Source organism: Bos indicus x Bos taurus, chromosome 9, assembly GCF_003369695.1.
Source record: "Bos indicus x Bos taurus breed Angus x Brahman F1 hybrid chromosome 9, Bos_hybrid_MaternalHap_v2.0, whole genome shotgun sequence".
NCBI classification, from domain to species: domain Eukaryota; kingdom Metazoa; phylum Chordata; class Mammalia; order Artiodactyla; family Bovidae; genus Bos; species Bos indicus x Bos taurus.
Genome location: NC_040084.1, coordinates 89,276,361 through 89,302,452, shown reverse-complemented (window position 1 = coordinate 89,302,452; position 26,092 = coordinate 89,276,361). Strand labels below are relative to the sequence as shown.

The following is a 26,092-nucleotide window of genomic DNA, read 5'->3' as shown; positions in this document are numbered from 1 at the left end:
AACAAAGATGGAAGAAGAAGCCAAGTTCTACCCCCCAAAAGGTGTGGTCTGAAGGGGGGCATTTCCTGCTGAAAATTTCTGTCCTGAGATGACCAGCTCATACACTGGGGTGTGTTTGCATTCATATAATTAGGTGAGTGGTTCTGGAGCCCAGGGAGATGCCCGTTTTGGCCCCTCCTCACCCTTCTCTCCACTCCATGCCACTCTCCTTGCTAATGGCAGCACTCCTTGCAAATGTCTGAAATTTCTCTAACCATACACACACTCTACAAACACACACACACACATATGCAGGTGCAGAAACTTTGCCTCCTCCAATGGAAGAAGTAGAACTCTACTTCAAATGTATCATCTTTGAATCTCAAAGACAAGCAAAAGCAGAAGTGATGCAAAAACTAAAAACTTCAGATGCTGGCTCTCAGCCAGCACCGACGCCGAGTTCTGGGACTCAGCATCCGAGGGCTCAGCATCTTAAGCCCTCTGAGGACAAGGATGTAATATCCGTTCACTATTTGTGCTCAGAACATTCCCTCACATACAGGAAATCTTTCAAGAACCATTCTCTGGGGTAAATGTGAGTGTGTGTATTTTGAACTACTGCCCATATTTTAAAAAATATCCATAGAGTACAATCACAGGGGTACAGAATCCCAGTAGTCAAATCATTTGAATGGTCAGAATTTCTCACCAGACCATAGAATGATCATCAATGCTCATGACGACCAGTTGCACTGTCCTGAAATACTTCAACATCCTGACTGACAAAATGAAGCAATGGCATTGAAGATATACTGTTAGGAATTGGATTTCCCAAAGCTCTACCACTTCTTAGCTTATGCTGCTTGGAAAAGCTATTTATCATCTTGATGCTTCTATTTCTTTTTTTTAACATGGCCACAATCATAGTATGTAACTGATAGGAATATTGTGACAACAGTTTACCCAATGCTTAGGTAAACACTCAGTATTAGCTTTTCCTCCATATGGCTTTCATATGAATTTTGTTTTTTCACATTCTGATTCTTTTTTAAAATGATGATCTGTCTGTGTTACATATTCATGCTCAGCAAGTCAAAATATTCATTAAAGAGGATGTCCAATTCTCAAATTATATGAAGATAACTTATAATAGGGACTGCTGCTACTTGTCTACCAAATATCCACTCAACTCTTACTATTACTAACAGGACTCAGATTTTATTCCAGGCACAATGTGCGTAGCTTAAAGATTACATTTCCCAGTGTCTCTTGCAGGCAGATGGAGCCTAAGTTGCCATCAATATGATCTAAGAGGAAGGGCTGGGTAAGACTTCCAAGACCTCCTTAAAGGGAACTGTTTCAGTGAAGTGTGACATTACTGACTTTTCCCTCTCCCACTTGCCTATGGGGCTTCCCAGGTGGCATAAGTGGTAAAGAATCTGCCTGCCAGTGCAGGAGATCCAAGAGACGTGTGGGCCTGGACAGAGGAGCCTAGAGGGCTAGTCCATTGTCACAGAGAGTCGGCACAACTGCAGCTGTGATGGTTGAAGCTCCAGTAGCCACACTGGACTAAGAGTTGACCTTGAGAATGGAAGCCCTGGGCTAGGCTAGACAAAAAAGAAAGTCAGAAAGAGTTCGGGCAATTTTGACTCTGGAGCTGCCATACTACTGGTAAAGAAGTCCAGATTTATTTTATGTGAGACAAAAATAAGCTTTGTGTATTAGGCCACTATTACCTGGAGGGTTTCTGTTATATGTGGTTGATTCTAATCCTAAAAAGAAAATTATATTTTAAAGGAATTTATTCTAAAATAGATACTATTTTTTTACCCCATAGTCTTTCCAATTTCATGTAAATAATTGCAATATTTCAAGCTTGTAGGATAATTTAACACATTTAAATGTAGCCAAAATCTCAGTTAATATTAACTCAGAAAAATTGGCAGAAGCTGATATAACTCAGGAATTTTTTTTTTTTTTTGCTTAATTGTAACATGTAAAAACAAAACAAAGGCAAAGAAAAGTCAAATCTCAATTAGTTTTGATTATATTAATACAAACCCTCTTGATGATATCTATGTCTTAAATAGCAGAAGGGGGAGTAGAAGGTGTTTTTCTTTTAATCTAATAGTGATAAATGGTACAACTTTTTAAAACTGTGTAATCACTTTTTTAGCCTATTCTAAGAATTTCACACAGGAAAGTATTCCAGAATGCTGTTTCCCTAATACTAAACTTTATTTACCTCTCTGTCCCTCAGTTTCCTCTCCTATAAAATGGGGACAATAAATCACTCAGCTTTTAATATCAGTTAACTGCTTAGAACAGAGCCTGACACCTAGTTGGCTACTGTTCTGTAACAGGTAAACTGATAAAGTCAGCTCCACCACTTCTTCATCTGGAAAATGGGCAAACCATAATAACTGCATTCACATTCCTCATGTGACAGCTAGAAGAGTGAAAGAGAAGCTCTTTGAAAGCAGGGATTTTGTCACTTTAGCTCTCTAGAATATTCCCACACCTAGAACATAAAGGAGGAACTCATTAAATCACTGTAAAACGAATAAAACTGTGCTCTTATTCTAGAAGACTCTATAAGAGCCTAATATATAAACTGTTCCAGTTCACTATTGCACTTCACTTCATTGGTTTATTAATTTATCTTTTTTACAATGTGCTTGTATGCTTATTTAAAAACCAAATGCAAAGTTATGGATAAAACAAATGATCTCTGAATTTAGTATCATTTTTCTCTATTACCTTTTTGCCATGCAATGCCTCTTTCCGTTTCATGTTTCCTACAAAAAGTATTATACCTCTTCTTTTATTGTGGCAGAATATACTCAACATAAAATTTACCACTTACCTATGTTTACGTGTACCGTTCAGTGACATTAAATACACTGCTGTGCAACCATCACCACTACCCATCTTCAGAACCTACGTCTTTTATAAAAATGTAGCTTCTAGGATACCGTTAAGTTCCATTTACTATAATCAAGACAAATCAGAAAATGATTAACAAGGCTATTGTCCCATGTTACAGTTCTAACAGTCATTTTTACACTAAAGATTCAACCAAAGTGGTCTGTTATTAGGACGGAAAAGTAAAAGACATTTAGGTAGATCATTCTGATTTCATGAGATTGGGTGTCACGTGTTTTGATACACATTTGTTTGACACTAATTGATTATATAGCTACATGTTTGTAAACCTTTTAAATCTGAGATCTTTCATCATCAGTCTCAGTGGAGCCTATTACTCTCACAGATCCAATCTAAAGATAGCATTTTTCTGGATCATAGTTTGGGGAACTTCAGATCTACACAAGAAGGGTATACCTCTTCCAGTTTATACCTCTGAATTGTGCTTAGCAATAAACTAAAAAAAAACAAAACTGATTATATCCCATTTCTGCCTCATCGATACAAGAAGAAAAACCCCTCCAGATACAACTCAAATGCATATATTCAAGGCCACAGTTCAAGGTCTTGAACAATTTTTCAAGTTCATGGCATTTATCCACTAATTTTCAAAAACGCCATTCAAATCACCTAAGCAAATTTAGCAAACATCTGGATCGGGTAAAAAAGAACCAAATGTTATTACATGACATGCTATTCTATGAAGATACACTTTTAATACCCTCCAGAGAAAGAAACTGCCCACCATTTTAGTAGATTTCAAGTTTATAAAATGACCACATGATAAACACATGCTGTACCATAAAGAGACAGCTCAGTTCACTCTAAAGAAGAGCACTGCTTCCATTTTATTAGATTTCATTTAGCAAACACACTTCTAATTTTTCATATTATTGTGCTAGGGGTTCTGCCAGGTACAACTAGGTGAAAAATCCTAGACCAAAACCACAAGGCCATTTGTTTTTTGAACTAAATCATGGTGAATTCGACCCAAGAATTTTTAAGCAGAAATTAGATTTTAACACATCAGCAACTGACTTCCAAAGGAGAATGTTCCTCAGAGAAGTATCCATATGAAGTTGAGCAACCTGCATGGAACAGTTGAGTAACCAAGGCAACAGAATCGAACCTCTAAGATTTCCGGGAACCACGGGTTCCCAACAGGAACAGCTAATTTTGTCACTTATCCTTTTGTAGAAGATGAACTAACACTAAGCTGCTTGTGGTGGCTCAGGTGAGGTTAAAAATCAAATATAAATAAGCCCAAGATTGGATCAACCTTACTATTAATGTTAAAATACCACAAATAGTAAAAGGACTTTACCACAGCACTTTTGTTAATTTCCACCCTCTGTGAAGACGGCTGAGTGCCGAAGAATTGATGCTTTTGAACTGTGGTGTTGGAGAAGACTCTTGAGAGTCCCTTGGACTGCGAGGAGATCCAACCAGTCCATCCTAAAGGAGATCAGTCATGGATGTTCTTTGGAAGGAATGATGCTAAAGCTGAAACTCCAGTACTTTGGCCACCTCATGAGAAGAGTTGACTCATTGGAAAAGACTCTGATGCTGGGAGGGATTGGGGGCAGGAGGAGAAGGGGACGACAGAGGATAAGATGGCTGGATGGCATCACCGACTCAATGGACGTGAGTTTGAGTGAACTCCAGGAGTTGGTGATGGACGGGGAGGCCTGGCATGCTGCGATTCATGGGATCGCAGAGAGTCGGACATGACTGAAGGACTGAACTAAACTGAACTGAACCCTCTGTGTAGCAGCAAGGTATAGAGCGAGCATCTATTTACCTAATGACTATGAATCACCTTAAGAGAACAGTTACACTGCCTTCTCTGGGAAATAAAGTATTTGATTAGAGAAAAGGAACACATTTCTGTATCTGCTGCTGCTTAGTCGTTCAGTCATGTCCGACTCTTTGCGATCCGATAAGACTGTAGCCTGCCAGGCTCCTGTGTTCATGGGATTCTCCAGGCAAGAATACTGAAGCGGGTTGCCATTTCCTTCTCTGGGGAATCTTCCCAACCCAGGGATTGAATCTGGGTCTGCTTGCATTGTAAGCAGATTCTTTACCCTCTGAGTCACCAGGGAAGCCCTCAACCTCCTTAGCAAATACCTCTGTCTAATTCTTCCTTGATATTCAATTCAAACTCCCTACACCCACCAAACTTTCATTCTGGATTCCAGTAGTCCAGAGATCAGCATCAAGCTGTTTCGTCCATGCCAAGACTCTGAAGGTCGTTTGTCGCGTTAGGCATTACTGACAGTCGTTCATTCAGCCCCAAAGTTAAGAGGTCACTAGGTTTTACAACATGCTATAAATAAGTGCTAATATAATATCACTAGATTAATACCAATACTTTCCAACCTACTGCAATGTTTAATCACTTGCCATAGGCACTGGATTTATTTTCACGCTGGCAAGAGAAACGCTTAACATGAATGTTTGAGAGATGTGGGTGTGAGGAGATAAGGAGAGAGAGAGAGAATAATTGTGTCCCAAATAATCTGGTTAGACTATAGTCTAACATAAAGACTGCAGCATAAATCTATTGATTAGAGCTCTCTGGTTCCCATGAAATAACAGAGTGGTGGCATGAAACAAATTTCAAATCTACTTATTGAGACATGCCTAGAAATTATTGGTTATATAGAGTTATGTCCTCTCACTGGCTGCTCGACCATTCTGTGCCCTCTGTCGCACGGAGAGACCACTGGGGAAAAAGGGATGCCTTTCTGTCTGCCAGTGACTCTCAGTACTCCCATTCTATGGTAGATAGGCTATGAGTGGGTTCTGTTACATCCCAGGAGGCTCTCTCATACTCAACCCTTGGCTACATTCTCATAAACTGGATACTTTTGACCCTCCGGAAGGCCTGGCTCCAATACAAACGGGGGACCCCCCAAAAATGGCCTCTGAGTGGCACACTAGGTTTTTTCAAAAGAAGGAAAAGGACTCAGAATTTCCTTACGTTCTGTTGCCTCCCTGTCTCCTGTCCCTCTCTGTCCCTCTCCATCAGATTTCCTAGATGACCTCTATGTGACCTTTCATATCTACATGATCTCTAGGAAAGGATTCTAAGGTTCCCTTTGGTCCAGGTCTTTCTTCTTATTCAAAAGCCTGAAGGATCAAAAACTGTCCTAACATTCTAAAGAATCCCTTTCTAAGGAAGCTTATCTCTCAGGTGGAAAGGGAACCAAGCTTCCCCCACTCCTGAACATCCTAAAGAATTCCCTTCTGAGTACTCCTGTTTCTCAGGGCTGCCAAGGACCAAGCTTCCCCCAGTCCTGCAAATTCCCTTAACTCTTCAGACCTCACTTCCCACCACAGGGACAGTCCAAAATTTTTATCAGCTGAAATACCCCTGATATCAGAGTCAATTTGAGCATTATTTGGTCTATATTTTAGCTATAAAACTAAGACTACAGAAAGGAAAGATAACTTTTTGACACAGGATGGCCCTGATATTCTTTACACTCTGGAGAAAACTGGTTAAAATGAAATTTTCTTTTCCTTGGAAACTATAAAACCGGTTCTTTTTGCATATGCATTTTAAAACAACTAGCCTGTTAAACTAGGTTGGAGAAGGAAATGGCAACCCACTCCAGTATTCTTGCCTGAAGAATCCCAGGGATGGGGGAGCCCGGTGGGCTACCATCTATGGGATGGCACAGAGTCAGACACAACTGAAGCAACTTAGCAGCAGCAGAGTTATGTAGGAAATAGGTGAATTCTTTTAATTCTACTCCCCTACTGCTTCCAAGATTCTCATCATTGCTGATGGCTCCACCTCCTTAGATTTCATTGGAGCCAATACTGATTTTTCTCCCCTTTTTGCAGTTTTCTAGTCTTCAATCCCCTAAAGAAAACTAACATCTTACATCACTGAGGTATAACTTCCACTGGGTAGTAGGGAAGTTGAAACTTTCGTTTGGCATGGTGATGCTCAGGGCACAGAGGCTAAGCCCACAGTGGCTCTAAAAACACCCCTGTTAGGAATGAAAAAGGGCAGGGAGCTTCCCAGGTGGCTCAGTAGTAAAGAATCTGCCTGCCAATGCAGGAGACATGGGTTCAATCCCTGGATTGGGAAGATCCCCTGGAGAAGGAAATGGCAGCCCACTCCAGTATTCTTGCCTGGGAACTCCCAAGGACAGAGGAGCCTGGAGGGCTACAGCGCATGGGGTCACAAAGAGGCAAACACGATTTAGCAACTGAACAACAGCAACAAAGGAATAAATGGATTCTGGGGTTCTAGATAGAGAACGGATTAAGCCAAAAGATAAGTGCTCTCAACCCAGGAAGTTACCGCATGTATCTTGGAGAAGACGTACTGTTTCAGGGTCTTTCTGAGAACACAGCAAATGATCAGAACACTGAGAAATCTCAATTTCTGAAGAAGCGTATTTCAACAAAAAGGAAAACACTTGTCTGTCAAAGGAAGGCTCACTTCACGTATCTGTACCTATAGCCGGTTTTATACAAGTGAGACACACTTCCTACAGTTAAAATATGATTAATTTAATATACATTCATTTTGCACATATACAACCCTTAAAGAACAAGTTCATGGCTTTAGCCAGTCAACCCAGATTGTAAAAATACTTTTCCTCTGACAAAGTTCCCTAGACAAAAAGAGACAGTGGCCAACAAAAACTTCAACTTTCCATTTAAAAGAGGAAATCCAACCATAGTATTAAATGAATGATCCAGCCTCAAATCTACTATTAGTGAAATAAGAATACAGTTTAAAAGCTCTTACTGTGCTTTAGACCCTGGGTGATTTAGTTGATGTATATACATCTGACAAGGCACCCTGGACCATGGATTGGTTACCCTGTGATGGCACACTCGATCCGAGATTATGCTGGTTAAGCTAGTTTGAAGTTTCAGAAAGGAAGTAGAAGTTGAAATGTCCCTTTGGGGGGAAAATGAGCATAGAACTGAAACAGACAGAGGGAGACGCAGGTATTCAAGCAGAAGAAAAATAAAATGAATATACCGTGTGGAGCAGAAACTGGCAGGAAGTGTGAGGCAGGGAGATTGGGTTGGAAAGTAGAAATCAAACAAGATGAGAGAGAGCCAGTGGGTCTTCCCAAGGCTCTGTAAAAGATTAACCTGGGATCTGGCGTCCTGAGGCATAGTCTAATTCTGCATTTTAAATTTCAAGGGACACCATCACTTTTCTGTTAAAGCCATTATTAAGTTAGACAGTCAAGTCTACTGCCAAATTTTTAATTGAATAGTTGTCTCCCCTGAAACACATATTCACCCAGAACCTATGAATGTGATCTTATTCAAAAATAGTCTTTGCAGATTTAATCAAGTAGGGTGAGATCACACTGGATTAGGGTGGGCCCAGGTGTCCTTATAAGAAGAGGGAAGCTTGGCTACAGACACACGAGAAGAACATCTTGTGACAATCGAGGGACAGAGATTGCAGAGAAGTACTGTAAACAAAGGGATGTCAAGGGTTGCCGGAAGCCTCTAGAAGCCAAGAAGATGCCAGGAAAGAGCTGCCCTGCCTTCAGAGAGAGCACAACACTGTTAACATCTTGATTTCAGACATGCGGCCTCTAGAACTGTGAGAGGATCGATTTCTAGCATTTTAAGCCATCCAGTTTGTGAAACATTGTTATGGCAGCCATTGTGAAACTAACACAGGGAGTGGAGCATTTTGAAATGATGATTTATAGAAATTACTCTGGCAGGGACGAGCAGGAGGAATTGAAGGGAGGAGAGGTTGGAATCAAAAACAGACCAGCTAGGAGGATATGATAGTAATTTGGGCTTGCAAAACAATGGGGATGCGGACCAGGGTGGTGACAGTGGAATGAAAACAGAGCCAAAATCTAGAGATGCTGAGGATGAAGAAGTGATAATCCACAGTGAAGAAGTATCAGACACAAACAGGATTCAAAGTTAGATGGAGAAGAAGGCTGGAGCCCCTGGCAGAAATGGGGAGGATTAAGAGAAACAAATGAGTTTGTTACAAGGGCAGAAAGAGAAAATGACTAGTTTGATTTTAGATATATTGGTAGCAATGTGGGCATTTGAAAGTGGGAACTGAATATTTAGGTGTCCCAACCTCCAGAAAGAAATCTGGAATCATGAGCCTAAAAATTAATAGCTGAGGCTCTGAGGAGACTAGCTTTTCAAGTTGGTTAAAAGCAGCAAAGTGCTCAGGGCCCAGTACTGGAGAATATGGGCAACACCTTCCCCAGAGAGAAGGGAAGCTTGGTGCAGCCTTCTTTTTCTCTCCTGGGAACAATTTTTCTGTCCTGTGAATATTAAATGATAATTCTATTGATTACCTCTTATCAGCAGTAATCTTTTCTAAATGTGTCACATCTCATGAACTTTTCCTCCTTATTTATAAAATCAATGGAATGTTACAAAATATATCTGCACAAGATACACAAATCACATTATATATTCAGCTAATATAAATTAAGCAAAATTTTTAGCTTGTGAATAAGTCCTTTGTGTTTTTAATTTCAGAACTGGGGGAAAAACGATGAAACATGTAAACTAAGGGGTCATATCTATCACTCTACTTTAAAAGTGCTTAAAAAAATAAATAATAAAAGCTCTTTAACAAACAGTAAACTTGGAAGGTCAAGAAAAGAAGTCTTAACAATACTTCTGTAGGAGGTGGTTCAATGAATGGAATCGAAACAGCTGTGCGGCCACGTGTAGAAAAATGTTAGAGCACACCTCACAGTGTAAACCAGGACGAATTCAAATGGATCAAAGACATAAATGCAAAAAGGGAAACTACCAAAGGAACAGACGAAAACATTCTTTTGTTGGTTAAAAATTTTTACCAGGCATTTGCCAGGTAGGTGCACAGAACTGTTGAAGCTCTAAACCAACTTCAAGGTCAGAAGTTCAGGGAACCACTTGGACAGGCAAAGGAGAGAATCTACAGAGTAAATGATTAGCCAAGCCTCCATCAGATGAGCCCAACATCCTTTTAAATCAAAAAGTCCTTCTTTCTTTTGCCTTAAAAGTCAGGCTTTTTTATTTTTATATCTGTTGGTGGGCTTCCCTAGTGGCTCAGTGGTAAAGAATCCACCGGCCTATACAGGAGACATGGGTTCGATCCTTGGTCTGCAAAGATCCCACATGCTGAGGAGCGACTAAGCCCACGTACCGCAGCTACTGAGCCTGTGCTCTAGAGCCCGGGAGCCACAGCTACTGAAGTCCACTTGCCCTGGGGTCCTTGTTCCCTAACAAGAGGAGCCACCACAATGAGAAGCCTGTGGACGGCAAGTAGAGAGTAGCTCCCACTTGTCACAGCTAGAGAAAAAGCCCACGAGCAATGAAGACCTAGCACAGCCAAGAATCAATAAATGTTTGGTAATCAATTGCTAGGACTTTCATACAAACTATAAAATAACAACAGAAATGAGTCTGAAATCAAGGTGACAGGGCGCTGCTCTCTCAGAGGGCTCTAAAGGAGGGTCCTTTCTGACCTCATCTGCCTTTGGTGTTTACGGACAGTCTGTGGTTTTCCTTAGCCTGGAGATGCATCACTCCAATTACAAGGCCATCTTTTCTCTGTGAGCCTTCACATCACCTTCCCGCTCTGTGTGTCTCTCTCCCAAATTTCCTCTTTTTAAAAGTATTCAGGCTCACTCTAATGAACTCACTTGAATTTTATCTACCCTATAAGACCCTATTTCCAAATAAGAGCACATTCTGAAATAAAGGGGTTAGAATTTCCACACATATTTTGGGGGGATACAATTCCACCTGTTTCAACACATTTCAACAGCATTACATCTGTTTAGCACATATATATGTGTGTATGTGTGTGTGCTAAGTCACTTCAGTCTGCGACCCCACGGGCTGTAGCCTGCAAGGCAGCTCTGTCCAGGGAATTCTCCAGGTAAGAATACTGGAGTGCACAGCCATTCCCTTCTCCAGGGCATCTTCCCAACCATAGATACAAAAAAACCCTGACATTCTCCATGCCAAATTTCCCCCAGAAGTAGCAGAGCCAAAGGCCAACAGCTCCCCATAGGGTGGCTTGAGAACCCAGGGGTCCCAGCCCAGACTCAATGAAACAGAACCCTGAGGAGGGCAGGGCAAAGAAGCCCAGATGGAGCGTTTTCCCCATATACTCTCAAGATGAGAAAAGGATTTTAAAGGTTTAACTGCATCTGGGCCAACAAGCTTCTATGGGGTTTCAAAGTTTCAAGCGAAAGAAAAAAATGAAGTAAGTAGTTGCTTTCCTTGGATTTCAACCAGAGCTTCCAGAGGAGCAGTGAAAGCCTGGGCAAGACTGACTTGGAAATGGAACACTCCAGTGAAAGCTCCCAGGGGGCTGCCACCGTTCATGCGGGGGTTTCTAACCCAAATACTAAGGCTCTTATTATAGAAAGGCTGCAAAATCTAAACCACAAATCTTACCCTTAAACCTAAGTATCTGTTGCCTCTCTGGGACATCACCTATGCTTCCAAGTCACTTCCAAGTTATCATTCATCACTGTGCCACGCTGAAACAGGCTGAAAAACTAGGACAGCTTTAGAGTAGGATCCACTGGTCTGATTACAGGTTGGGAATCAGAATACAGGGTAGAATTGCCAAGTCCCTGGAATCCACCTCCCAGAATAGAAACATGTCCCTTAAAGATGCTCCCAATTTCCAGACTGAGGTATTGTGCTCTCCTCTTGGCCATATCCATTTTAAGGTTTAAATTACACTCTCATGAAGTGAAACTACCTTGCTGCTGGCCAAGGAAGCCTGTTAAAGTCCTCAGCCTAAGCTCTGTCCATGCCTGTGGATACTGCTCTTGGCCCTCATGTATACCCATGGCTGATTCATGTCAATGTATGGCAAAAATAACTACAATATTGTAAAGTAATTAGCCTCCAATTAAAATAAATACATTAATTTTTTTAAAAAGAAGGGTTGGGAATGAGACTCATGAAGGCAGCTGTGAGAGGACTGTCAGAACAGCAGGTGGTTTCTGAAGGAAGGAAAAAAAGAGTAACACCCTTACCTTAAAAATCGCATCGACTTTGTGGAAAAACTGAATTCTAACAGGGCTTAGAGATTTCTTAAAAATCAGGGGTTTCAAAGAGCATCATTCATTCATTCATTTATTAAGTCACTCAACAAGAATGTCCTGAGCTCAGTTCATTTCTAATTTGAGTGAGGAGGATGAGTTACAGTCCAGGAAGCTAATTACTAGACTCCTAGTAAACACAGGGGCAGACACAGCCTTGAGCCCTGGCACAGCTAAGACAAACTTGCACCCCCAGAGACAATATAAGAAGCTCCTGAGAAACCTGTGGTTGGGGCTCATGGGGGGTGTACCCAGAAAAAGTGAAGCTCTCCCCTCCCCCTGGGACCAAACAGAAGAAGAAAGGAATGCACAGCCAAATGATGGGGAGTCAGGGCTCAGAAGGAAGTGGGGACTCTCTAGTTATTGAGTAGAAAGGGCCTTGAGCAGGAAAGGAGGAGAAAAGTCATCTAGTTTGCCACTGAAAGAAAGAATAAGTGGGTAATGTAATATGTTTCCCATGAAATTGAGCTCAACTGTCGACATATGTCCTTTGTATTATTCTTCCTGGGCCAGCAGCTTCCTCATAACCCTCAGCATCCTCATAACCCTCCCAGATGTCCCTGTGGGTCAGTGAGACTGTCAGGCTTCTACTCATCAGCCTTTAAAAGGCAGTGAAGAGCCCAGGGCTAGATATTTGTCCAAATATCCACTAGACAGAACTAGAACATAAACATCAAGTATGAAATTGCCCTTCAGGTATTCAAAATTATAGTGAATTTTGGAAAATGTATAATTTTTTATAAGTCAAATGAATGGTTTCATGGTGCAAGTCAAGCTTCTGGGGGTAAAAATCAAATGTACTTGATTCACACTGAAACTAAGAATCAGCCAGTCAAAGATGCAAATGAGTGTGACACAGAAATTAAAAACAACCACTTTGCAGTCATACTTCTTTTCCTTTTTGACCTTCAGATAATGATGTTGCATTTGCTGACATTTCACCATGTATATGATAATAATAAATTGAGATTTAACAATCTCTTAAAACTAATTCTCCATCCACAGATAGATTATGTAAAGTGCTTCTTGCCTGCATATATGCTAAGTTGCTTCAGTCGGGTCCAACTCTTTGAGACCCTGTGGAGCGCACCCTGCCAGGCTCCTCTGTCCATGGGATTCTCCAGGCAACAATACTGGAGTGGGCTGCCATGCCCTCCTCCAGGGGATCTTCCCGACTCGGGATTGAACCCGCAACTCATTATGCTTCTTGCCTTGCACGTGGGTTCTTTACCACTAGCACCACCTGGGAAACCCAAGTGCTTCTTAAAGATTAACAAATTCACTGGAAACGATAAAGAGGAAAATCATTCTCTATAGTAAAAGCAGGTATGTAACATGTGTTATGAAAAAACATAACTTGCTGGAGTGCAGTAGGTAGGTAGGTTTTTATCATTCTCCTTGCTGCTGCTTTCTTAAATTGCAGAGAGGAAAAAAATTAATGTCATGATGTGATCTTTAGCTAGGTTAACTATAAGTACTTTACAGATAGGACCTTGATTATCATCCTTGCATGATGTATCATAATGCTCTTCATATCTTGAGTCTGAGTAGAGAGACATTGCAAGTCAAAAATATGCCCTAGATATTAAGATAAAGGGAAATTCAACTTAAAATCACCAACATTTGAAAATTCAGACAGTATTTTATTACTAAAGTATACTTCTAGAATAAAATAGTCCAATGAATTGACTGTTTTTTTAATTAAAATTCATCATGCAAAATGAAGTCAACGGGGGGTATGGTCCAAGATGGAGATGTAGGAGACCCTTGAACTCATAACCTCCCATGGACATATCTCCATTACACGCAGAGTGATTTCCCCTAAAAGAAATCCAGAAACTAGTTGAGTGATTCCTTCACTTTGGGTAAATGAAAAAATATTCACATTTAAATGGGTAGGAAAGACTGAGACATATTCTTACCATAAACACACTCAAAATTTGTACAGCACTGTACAATTAGGAGGGAACTCACCACTCCTAGCTTCTCCCTGAGGAGGGAAGGGTTGATCCTAATATCTAGCACCCCAGGGATATGCCCCCAAAACACACTGCTCTGAAAGCCAACAGGGCTTATATCTACCACACTCACAATACTAAAGCAAACAAATTGTTCTTAATGGGCTCACTAGGACTCACAATCTTCTCAGGGTCCAGTACAAAAGAAGCAAACAGATACATTCATCTCTGAGTTTTTCCTGAAAAAGGCCCATCTGCATACCTTAAGAGCTGCTATCTGAGAGTCAGGTTTCTAGTTTAGCACCATCTAGAGAATGACTGGGAGAAGGCAATGGCACCCCACTCCAGTACTTTTGCCTGGAAAATCCCATGGATGGAGGAGCCTGGAAGGCTGCAGTCCATGGGGTCGCTAGAGTTGGACGCGACTGAGCGACTTCCCTTTCACTTTTCACTTTCATGCATTGGAGAAGGAAATGGCAACCCACTCCAGTGTTCTTGCCTGGAGAATCCCAGGGATGGGGGAGCCTGTTGGGCTGTCGTCTCTGGGGTCGCATAGAGTTGGACACAACTGAAGTGACTTAGCAGCAGCAGCAGCAGAGAATAACTGATTCTCCCCCAGAAACCGGGAAGGCATTACATACCATCTCTGCATTCTCCTTGTAACCTGTTCCAAATCACTAATATATCTCTGGAAGGAGCTTGTACATATACTTGGTATGCTAGCTTTTGCAGATGCCACCTAAGGAAAACATAACTTTATCATCTGGCTGTAGTGTCCAGCAGAGCTTGCACTTATCAGCCCCACAGGTCTTTAGCAAACAAAGGGTTCTTAGGAGGTTATCCTTCCAAGGCTCAGCACAGAAGAAGCAAACAAAATCCCACCACTCAGTCTTCCCCTAAAAGAGATCTATTTGTATACATTAAAAGCTGGGACCTGAAGGTCCAGCTCTAATCAGTTTGTATCTACATGCTCACCGAGATCCTTCCCTTTCAGATACTGACAGGTCTTGGCATACTCTCAACTACTGGGAGCCTCTAAAACAAAGAAGTCACCTTGGAAAAATCACAAAGGTCTGAGAGACAACCAAGAGCTCAGGCTGGGCTGATCAGTAAGGTTCATCTCCAACATGAGATCACTCTGTCAAGACTGGGAGAGGCAATTGTTTTATCTAAGGCAAAGAAACCAATGAAGGGAGTCAAGGAAAATGAAAAATCAGAGGAATATGTTCCAAACAAAAGAACAAGATAAAATCTCAGAAACAGACTTTAACTAAATGGAGATAAGTGATTTACCTAATAAAGAGTTGAAAGTTATGATCACAAACATGTGTACCAAGATCAGAAGAACAAGGCAAGAACAAAGTGAGAAATTCAACAAAAACACAGGAAATATAAGTACAAAACAGAAACCACAGTACAAAAGAATACACTATTAATAACTACAGTGAAAAATTCAATAGAAGGGTTCAATATCAGCTAGATCAAGCAGAAGAAAGGATCAGCAAATTAAAAAACAGGGTAGTGGAAGTCATCCAATCAGAAGAGTAAAAAAAAAAAACAAACATGAAAAAGAGTGAAGATGGTTTAAGGAATTTATATAAGGACAACATCAAGTAAACCAACATTCACATTACAGAAGTCTCAGAAAAAAAGGAAAGTGAAAAGAGTAGAAAGCTAAAGAAATAATCACTGAAAATTTCCCTAACCTGGAGAAAGAAACAGATATCCAGATCTGGGCTTCTCAAAGAGTTTCAAATAAGATGAGCCCAAGGAGACTCACAGCATGACACATTAAAATTAAAGTATTAAAAGTTAAAAACAAGGAGATAATCTTAAAAGAACCGAGAGAAAAAACAACTTGTTACATACAAGATAGGTAAGACTATCAGCAATATTTCAACAGAAACTTTACAGGGCATCATATATTCAGAGTGTTGAAGAAAAACTAGATCGAGGGCAAGAGAAGAAGGGAACGACAGAGGATGAGATGGTTGGATGGCATCACCGACTCAACGGACATGAGTTTGGGTAAACTACGGAGTTGGTGATGGACAGGGAGGCCTGGCATGCTGCAGTTCATGGGGTCACAAAGAGTCAGACATGACTGAGCGACTGGACTGAACTGAACTGAAGAAAAAAAAAAGAACACCAACCAAGAATACTCTACCTAGCCATTTTCCTTCAGTATTGAAGGAGAGATCAAGAGTTTACCAGATAAGCAAAAATCGAAGGGACTCATCACTAGACTAGCCTTTAAAGAAACGTTAAAGGTATTCCTTAAATGAAAGGATGTTAATTAGTAACAGGAAAACATATCAAAGTATAAATCTAAGAAACAGATAAACAAGGACCTACTGCATAGCACAGGAAACTATATTCAACATAATAACCTATAATGGAAAAGAATCTGACAGATAGGATAGATATATACACATACACAACTGAATCACATTACACTGGAAACACTGTAAATCAACAATCCTTCAATTAATTATCCTTCAGTTAAAAAAAGAAAATATAAATCTCAATAATAAGGTAAATATAGAGTTAAATTCAGAATACTCCAAATGTGTAACCATGGTAGGTATTTACTAACTTTTAAATCTAGTATGAAAAATGGTAAAAAAGAAACACTATAACTTCAGTAATTTGCTAATGAATACACAAGGTAAAAATATATAAATTACAACACCAACCATAAAACTGAAGAAGAGTAAAAATATATAGCTTTGGAAGTTGTTAACAACTTAAAATAGGCTTATAAGTTGTTATATAAGTTTCATGGTAACTACAAAGCAAAAACCTGTACTAAATACACAAAAGATCATAAGAAAGAAACCTAAGCACACCATTAAAGAACATCACCAAGACACAAAGGAAAAGAGCACAAGAAGGAAAAAGAAACAGAGAAATTCAAAACAGTCAGAAAAAAATCAACAAAATGGTAATAAGTAAATGTCTGTCAATGATTCCTTTAAATGTAAGTGGACTACCTTTTCCAACGAAAAGACAGACAAAAGGCTGAATGGATCATAAAACAAGATCCAACTATATGCTACTTACAAGTTACTCTCTTCAGGTTTAAGGACACGCAGCTTGAAAGTGAAATGATAGGAAGATGATACGGCATACAAGTGGAAACCAAAAGGAAATGGGACAGCTACACTTATATCAGACAAATATTAATAGAATTCAAGCAAAAGACTTTACAGAGAGACAAAAAATCATTTTAAAATGACAAAGGGGTTAATCCAATAAGATGATATACAATAATATTTGCAAACATTTATGCAACCAACATAGGACCACCTAGACACATAAAACAAATATTAACAGACCTTAAGAAAGTGGGCAGCAATCCAATAACAGTAGGGGGCTTCAATACTCCACTTTAAACAAAGGATAGGTCACCCACACAGAAAATCAATAAGGAAAACACTGGACTTAAACTGTATAAACTGCATATTAGACCAGATGAACTTCTGGTAGCAGCAGAAAACATTTTTCTCAAGCACACATGGAACATTCTCCAGGATAAATCATATGTTAGACCACAAAACAAGACAATAAATTTAAGAAGACTGAAATATAAAGTATCTTTCCCAACCACAATGATATGAAACTAGAAATTAAGTACAAGAAGAAAACTGTAAAATTCACAAATATTTGGAAATTAAACAACATGCTTCTGAACCACAGATGAGTCAAAGAAAAATCAAAAAAGAAATAAAAAATACTTGGACACAAATAAAAATTGAAATAAAAACCAAAACTTACAAAATGCAGAAGGGCAGTCTAACAAGGAAGTTTACAGCTGCATTAGGAAAAAAAGAAAAGTGCTCATTACATTGAAGAAAAAAATGGTGCTCAAATTAACAACAAATTTAATACTGCAAGGAAGCAGAAAAGAAAAACAAACTAAGTCAAAAGTTAGTAGAAGGAAGGAAATAACAAAGATTAGATTGGAAATATGAAGTCAAGATTAAAAAGTCACCAGAATAGATCACTGAAACTAAGAGACAGTTTTCTTTTAAATATCTACAAAACAGACAAATTTTTAGCTAGACTTACCAAGAAAAAAAAAATCAGCAAAGGAAGAATATTATAACTGATATAACACAAATACAAAGGATCATAAGAAACTACTATGAATCGTTATATGCCAACAAGCTGGACAAACAGGAAAAAAGCTGATAAATTTCTGGAAATATACAAGCTACCAAGACTGAATCATGAAAACAGAAAATTCTAACGGACCATTACTAGTAAGGAGATAGAGTCAGTAATCAAAAACATACCAACAAAGACAAGCTCAGATTGCTTCACTGGTGAATTCTACCAAACACTTAAAGAAGAATTTCAAATTGTTTCAAAAAATGGAAGAAGAGAAAATATGCCCAAAATCATTTTATAAAGCCATAATTACCCTGATACCAAAACTAGACAAGGACACTACAAGAAAAGAAAATTACAGGCCAATATTCCTGATACACATAGATGCAAAAGCTCTCAACAAAACAGTAGCACACCAAATTCAACAACGTATTAAAAGAATCACACACCATGATCAAGTGGGACTTATTTCAGGGATAAAAAGGCGGTTCAACATCTGCAAATCAATCAATATAGAACATTAACAAAATGAAGAAGAAAAAGTATATGACCATATAAACAATAGAGAAAAAGCATTTGCAAAATTCAACATCCATTCCTAATAAAAACTCTCAATAAAATGGGTATAGAGAAAACATACCTCAACATAATAAAAGTCATATATAAAAAGTCCACAGCTAGTATCATGCCAAACAGTGAGAGACAGAAAGTTTTTCCGTCTAAAATCAGCAACAAGACAAAGGTATCCAGTCTCAAGACTCCTGATTAACATAGTACTTACTGGGAGTCCTAACATAGTAATTAGGCAAGAAAAGGAAATAAATGACATGCAAATTGAAAAAGGAAGAAATAAAATTGTCTCTATTTGCAAAACAACAAAAGCAAAAATAAGTGAGACTTCATCAAATTAAGAAGCTGTTGCATAGCAAAGGAGCCCACCAACAAAACAGAGAGGCAGCCTACCAAATGGGAGAAAATATTTGCACATCATGTTATTGGACAAAAGGTTAATATCCAAAGTATATGAAGAACACATATATCTCAACAGCAAAAGAAAGAAAAAACCCAGTCTCATTAAAAAATGGGCAGAGGAACTGAATAGACCTTTTTTTCCAAAGAAGATATACAATTGCCAACGGATACATGAAAAGGTCCTCAAGCAGTCATCAGGGAAATGAAAATCAAAATCACAATGAGATATCACCTCATACCTATTACACTGGTTATCATCAAACAGATAGCAAATAATAAGTGTTGGTAAGGATCTGGAGATGAGGGAATCCTTGTAAACTGTTGGTGAGACTGTAATCTGGTGCAACCACTGTGGAAAACAGTGAAGAGATCCCTACTCCTGCCAAAATAAAACAGAACTACCATATGATCCAGCAATCCCAATTCTAAATATACATCCAAAAGGTTTGAAAACAGAATATCAGAATAAATATTTGTACTCTCATGTATCCAAGATACAGAAACAAACTAAGTGACCATCAACAGATGAATGGAAAAAGATCTGATAAATCTGTATCTACAACGATATACAAAATGGAATGTTATTCAGCCACGAGAAAGAAAGAAATCCTGCAATTTGCGACAGTATGAACAGACCTTGAGGGTATTATGATTAAAAACAAGCCAGTGAGAAAAAGATAAATATTGCATGGTATCACTTATACATGGAATCTAAAAACAAAAGTCAAATTCATAGAAAGAGAATATACAAGTGGTTGCCAGGGTTTGGAGGATGAGACAAATAAAGATTGATAAGAGTATAACTTCTCAGCTATATAATAAAAAAAGTCTGAGGATCTAGTATAAAATACTGTACTGTATAACTGATTTGCTAAGAAAGAACTTAAGGGTCTCATTAGAGAAAGAAAAGGTAAATTGGTAAAGTGATGGATATTTAGTTAACTAGATGTAGGGAATTCTTTTACAATGTCTATCAAATGACTGTAACATATACTTTAAATATTACATCTGTCAACTATACTCAATTAACGCTGAAAATCTGAAAAATGAAGTCACTTCACAATCTCTTATACTGACAGCCGTCTGAGGATATCCATATGTTCCATGCAGGTATCATAGAGCTAATTCCAGGTACCTCTACAATTGGCTTTCCTACTGCTCTTTATACTCAGGCAAAAAGTATATCTATATAAGGTAAATCTATATTAGATTAATATTATTGTTAATCTCAAACTATGACCATATAAACATAGTATTGTCTATATTAGATTTCAGATTTCTCGTGTGAGTTGGCTTTTTTTTTTAATGACAGATGGTATCTGGATGTAAAAAAACTTTTCAAAATGTGACTTTGTCAAATTCTCTGAAAAACTTGACAATCATCTTCAAAGATGATTCCAGAAGACTATTTTTCCCTCATTTTTCATCTTATCACCATAGTATATATATAATTTCATTTTCACCTTTATAATTCTTTTTTTTAAATCATCAAATAAAAAGACATAGTTTGGCCCAAGGACTTTGGAAACGTTCAGGTCTCCTAAACAAATCAAGTTATAAAGTGGTTTTTCTGTACTTCTCATTACCATAAATGTGTTTAGTTCTGGGGTTTAACAGTGGAATGCCTAAGCATGGACATATTTTCCTTCCCTTGGTTTCCATCTCCATTTTATTCCTAAATACAGAAGATTCTAAAACGTTATAAGAATCTGCCTGCAATGCGGGAGACCTGGGTTCAATCCCTGGGTTGGGAAGATCCCCTAGAGAAGGGAATAGAAATCCACTCCAATATTCTTGTCTGGAGAATTCCATAGACAGAGGAGCATGGTGGGTTACAGACCACGGGGTCTCAAAGAGTTGGACACGTCTGAGTGACTAACACTTTCACTTTCACAGATGATTATTGCCATGAATTCTTCATTCATTAGTAATGTGCATGCATGCTATTGCTTCAGTCATGTCGGACTCTTTGCAACCCTAGGGATGGTTTCCCACCAGGCTCCTCTGTCCATGGGATTCTCTAGGCAAGAATACTGGTGTGAGTTACCATGCCCTTCTCCCACTGGTTTTGTATTTGAATTTTAATTCCCATTGTTTCTGGAACACATCCTTCTGACAGAATGTGGTCCAATGGAGAAGGGAAGGGCAAACCACTTCAGTATTCTTGCCTTGAGAACCCCATGAACAGTATGAAAAGGCAAAATGATAGGATACTGAAAGAGGAACTCCCCAAGTCAGTAGGGGCCCAATATGCTACTGGAGATCAGTGGAGAAATAACCCCAGAAAGAATGAAGGGATGGAGCCAAAGCAAAAACAATACCCAGTAGAGGATGTGACTGGTGACAGAAGCAAGGTCCAATGCTGTAAAGAGCAATATTGCATAGGAACCTGGAATGTCAGGTCCATGAATCAAGGCAAATAGGAAGCGGTCAAACAAGAGATGTCAAGAGTGAACGTCGGCATTCTAGAAATCAGTGAACTAAAATGGACTGGAATGGGTGAATTTAACTCAGATGACCATTATATCTACTACTGCGGGCAGGAATCCCTTAGAAGAAATGGAGTAGCCATCATGGTCAACAAAAGAGTCCAAAATGCAGTACTTGGATGCAATCTCAAAAACAACAGAATGATCTCTGTTCGTTTCCAAGGCAAACCATTCAATATCACAGTAATCCAAGTCTATGCCCCAATCAGTAACGCTGAAGAAGCTCAAGTTGAACGGTTCTATAAAGACCTACAAGACATTTTAGAACTAATACCCCAAAAAGAGGTCCTTTTCATTATAGGGGACTGGAATGCAAAAGTAGGAAGTCAAGAAACACCTGGCTGCTGCTAAGTCGCTTCAGGTGTGTCCGACTCTGTGCGACCCCATAGACGGCAGCCCATCAGGCTCGACCGTCCCTGGGATTCTCCAGGCAAGAACACTGGAGTGGTTTGCCATTTCCTTCTCCAAAGCATGAAAGTGAAAAGTCAAAGTGAAGTTGCTTAGTTGTTCCCAACTCTTAGCAACCCCATGGACTGGAGCCTACCAGGCTCCTCCATCCATGGGATTTTCCAGGCAAGAGTACTGGAGTGGGGTGCCATTGCCTTCTCCAAAGAAACACTGGAGTAACAGGCAAATTTGGTCTTGGAATACGGAATGAAGCAGGGCAAAGACTAATAGAGTTTTGCCAAGAAAATGCACTGGTCATAGCAAACACCCTCTTCCAACAACACAAGAGAAGACTCTACACACGGACATCACCAGACGGTCAACACCGAAATCAGATTGATTATCTTCTTTGCAGTCAAAGATGGAGAAGCTCTATACAGTCAACAAAAAGAAGACCTGGAGCTGACTGTGGCTCAGATCATGAACTCCTTATTGCCAAATTCAGACTTAAAGTGAAGAAAGTAGGGAAAACCACTAGACCATTCAGGTATGACCTAAATCAAATCCCTTATGATTATACAGTGGAAGTGAGAAATAGATTTAAGGGCCTAGATCTGATAGATAGAGTGCCTGATGAACTATGGACGGAGGTTCGTGACATTGTACAGGAGACAGGGATCAAGACCATCCCCATGGAAAAGAAATGCAAAAAAGCAAAATGGCTGTCTGGGGAGGCCTTACAAATAGCTGTGAAAAAAAGAGAAGTGAAAGGCAAAGGAGAAAAGGAAAGATATAAGCATCTGAATGCAGAGTTCCAAAGAATAGCAAGAAGAGATAAGAAAGCCTTTCTCAGTGATCAGTGCAAAGAAATAGAGGAAAACAACAGAATGGGAAAGACTAGAGATCTCTTCAAGAAAATTAGAGATACCAAGAGAACATTTCATGCAAAGATGGGCTCGATAAAGGACAGAAATGGTATGGACCCAACAGAAGCAGAAGATATTAAGAAGAGGCGGCAGGAATACACAGAAGAACTGTACAAAAAAGATCTTCATGATCCAGATAATCACGATGGTGTGATCACTCACCTAGAGCCAGACTTCGTGGAATGTGAAGTTGAGTGGGCCTTAGAAAGGGTCACTATGAACAAAGCTAGTGGAGGTGATGGAATTCCAGTTGAGTTCTTTCAAATCCTGAAAGATGATGCTATGAAAGTGCTGAACTCAATATGCCAGCAAATTTGGAAAACTCAGCAGTGGCCACAGGACTGGAAAAGGTCAGTTTTCATTCCAATCCCAAAGAAAGGCAATGCCAAAGAATGCTCAAACTACCGCACAATTGCACTCATCTTACACGCTAGTAAAGTAATGCTCAAAATTCTCCAAGCCAGGCTTCAGCAATACGTGAACCGTGAACTTCCTGATGTTCAGGCTGGTTTTAGAAAAGGCAGAGGAGCCAGAGATCAAATTGCCAACATCCACTGGATCATCGAAAAAGCAAGAGAGTTCCAGAAAAACATCTATTTCTGCTTTCTTGACTATGCCAAAGCCTTTGACTATGCGGATCACAATAAACTGGAAAATACTGAAAGAGATGGGAATACCAGACCACCTGCCTCTTGAGAAACCTATATGCAGGTCAGGAAGCAACAGTTAGAACTGGACATGGAACAACAGACTAGTTCCAAATAGGAAAAGGAGTATGTCAAGGCTGTATATTGTCACCCTGCTTATTTAACTTCTATGCAGAGTACATCATGAGAAACACTGGACTGGAAGAAGCACAAGCTGGAATCAAGATTGCCAGGAGAAATATCCATCACCTCAGATATGCAGATGATACCACCCTTATGGAAGAAAGTGAAGAGGAACTAAAAATCTCTTGATGAAAGTGAAAGAGAAGAGTGAAAAAGTTGGCTTAAAGCTCAACTTTCAGAAAACGAAGATCATGGCATCTGGTCCCATCACTTCATGGGAAATAGATGGGGAAACATTGTCAGACTTTATTTTTTGGGGCTCCAAAATCACTGCAGATGGTAACTGCAGCCATGAAATTAAAAGACGCTTACTCCTTAGAAGGAAAGTTATGACCAACCTAGATAACATATTACAAAGCAGAGACATTTCTTTGCCAACAAAGGTCCATCTAGTCAAGGCTATGGTTTTTCCAGTAGTCATGTATGGATGTGAGAGTTGGATTGTGAAGAAAGTTGATTGCTGAAGAATTGATGCTTTTGAACTTTTTGTGGTGTTGGAGAAGACTCTTGAGAGTCACTTGGACTTCAAGGAGGTCCAACCAGTCCATTCTGAAGATCAGCCCTGGGATTTCTTTGGAAGGAATGATGCTAAAGCTGAAACTCCAGGATTTTGGCCACCTCATGCGAAGAGTTGACTCATTGGAAAAGACTCTGATGCTTGGAGTGATTGGGGACAGGAGGAGAAGGGGACGACAGAGGATGAGATGGCTGAATGGCATCAATGACTCGATGGACATGAGTCTGAGTGAACTCCGGGAGTTGGTGATGGACAGGGAGGCCTGGCATGCTGTGCTTCATGGGGTCACAAAGACTGAGTGACTGAACTGAACTGAACCCATTGTTTCAAGTGTCCTTCAAATTTTTAAATTTATAAAAATGTCAAGATGGAAATCTACTGCTAAGTATGAAAGATATATATTTGACTTCAGCAGTGCTCTGGAACTAACATTACCAAAACTCATTAGCAAAACTACAGGCTTATATACAACAATAAAACTTAAGAGCAACTCAGAGTTGGCTCTCAGGGATATGACCATTAGTTGTTTGTCTGTGTTCTTCTCCTGAAGTACCTTTCTACAAAATGAAAGCAATAATAAATATAAAGAGAAAACCAATAACCACATTACATTTAAATTCCAATATTTACTTTATGGATCTGCCTCACAAAGAAATATTAAGGTAGAGAAGTGCTCATTAAAACTCTTAATTCCAAACATGGCTGGGAGTCTTTATTTGCCAGTTGGACTGACTCAAAATCTAAATATGCCTGTGAATCCCCATGTTTCCATGTAACCCAACCTCTGCCACCTAAATAGATGCCTTCTATCCAGTTTGGATCACAACATTGCTGGCTCCTTATTCAAAGGATGAGATGCTTACATGTTAATAAATGCAAATCTAAGGCCAGATATATATTCACTTGGCCTATAATCTCTAAAATGTAAGTACAAAACTCATTTATTTTGTTTAATAAAAAAAAAAAAAACATGCTTCATAGATAATAAGTTCATGTACTAAAAGAAACCAGTCCATCCTAAAGGAGACCAGTCCTGGGTGTTCATTGGAAGGACTGATGCTGAGGCTGAAACTCCAATACTTTGGCCACATCATGCAAAGAGTTGACTCATTAGAAAAGACCCTGATGCTGGGAGGGATTGGGGGCAGGAAGAGAAGGGGATGACAGAGGATGAGATGGCTGGATGGCATCACCAACTCGATGAACATGAGTTTGAGTGAACTCTGGGAGTTGGTGATGGACATGGAGGCCTGGCGTGCTGTGATTCATGGGGTCGCAAAGAGTCGGACACGACTGAGTGACTGAACTGAACTGAACTGAACTAAAAGAAAACTCACAAGATAGTCACTATCTAAATTCATTACTTGTTTGATCTATATGCCCAGAAAAGAAGATTTAACTTCCTCTTGCCTTGATTCATCTATGTTAGCTCCTGAATGGATATTATGGGGTATGGAGGAGGTCATTTTTAGTCTTGTTTCCATAATAACTAGAGTTCTTCCACCTGAACATAGAGCAACAGTCATGTTTTATAAGAACACCAGTTCTGAAAATATCAGCTGAAGAATCAAGTATAACTTCACCCACTGTTATCTTTCCACAAGCTCCCCTCAGGGATGAGAACCTAATTGATTTTTCTATTGCATTACCTTGTTCCTAAAATGTTAATAGATGGTTAAATGAATATTTGGCATTCAGTAAAAAAAAAAAAAAAAAAAACTTATTATTTCTTTAGCTCATAAATACCTGAAAATAAAATCTTGTAAAGCAAAATTGATGATTCACAATTTAGGTGTTTTGAACAAAAGTCCTCAACGTTAAAATTTTATAGGACATAGATTATTTAGTGTTAAAATTTTCTGCCACAGTGAACATATAATATTAAATGCATTTATTATGTAGTGTTCACC

The 26,092-nt window shown here is 39.3% G+C and overlaps 1 protein-coding gene across 3 annotated transcripts in view; it reads right to left on the bottom strand.

The window, feature by feature from the left end:
* ESR1 (estrogen receptor 1) overlaps positions 1–26,092 on the bottom strand; it is a 410,506-nt gene that overhangs the window by 135,172 nt on the left and 249,242 nt on the right. The gene's annotated exons all lie outside the window — the stretch shown is intronic.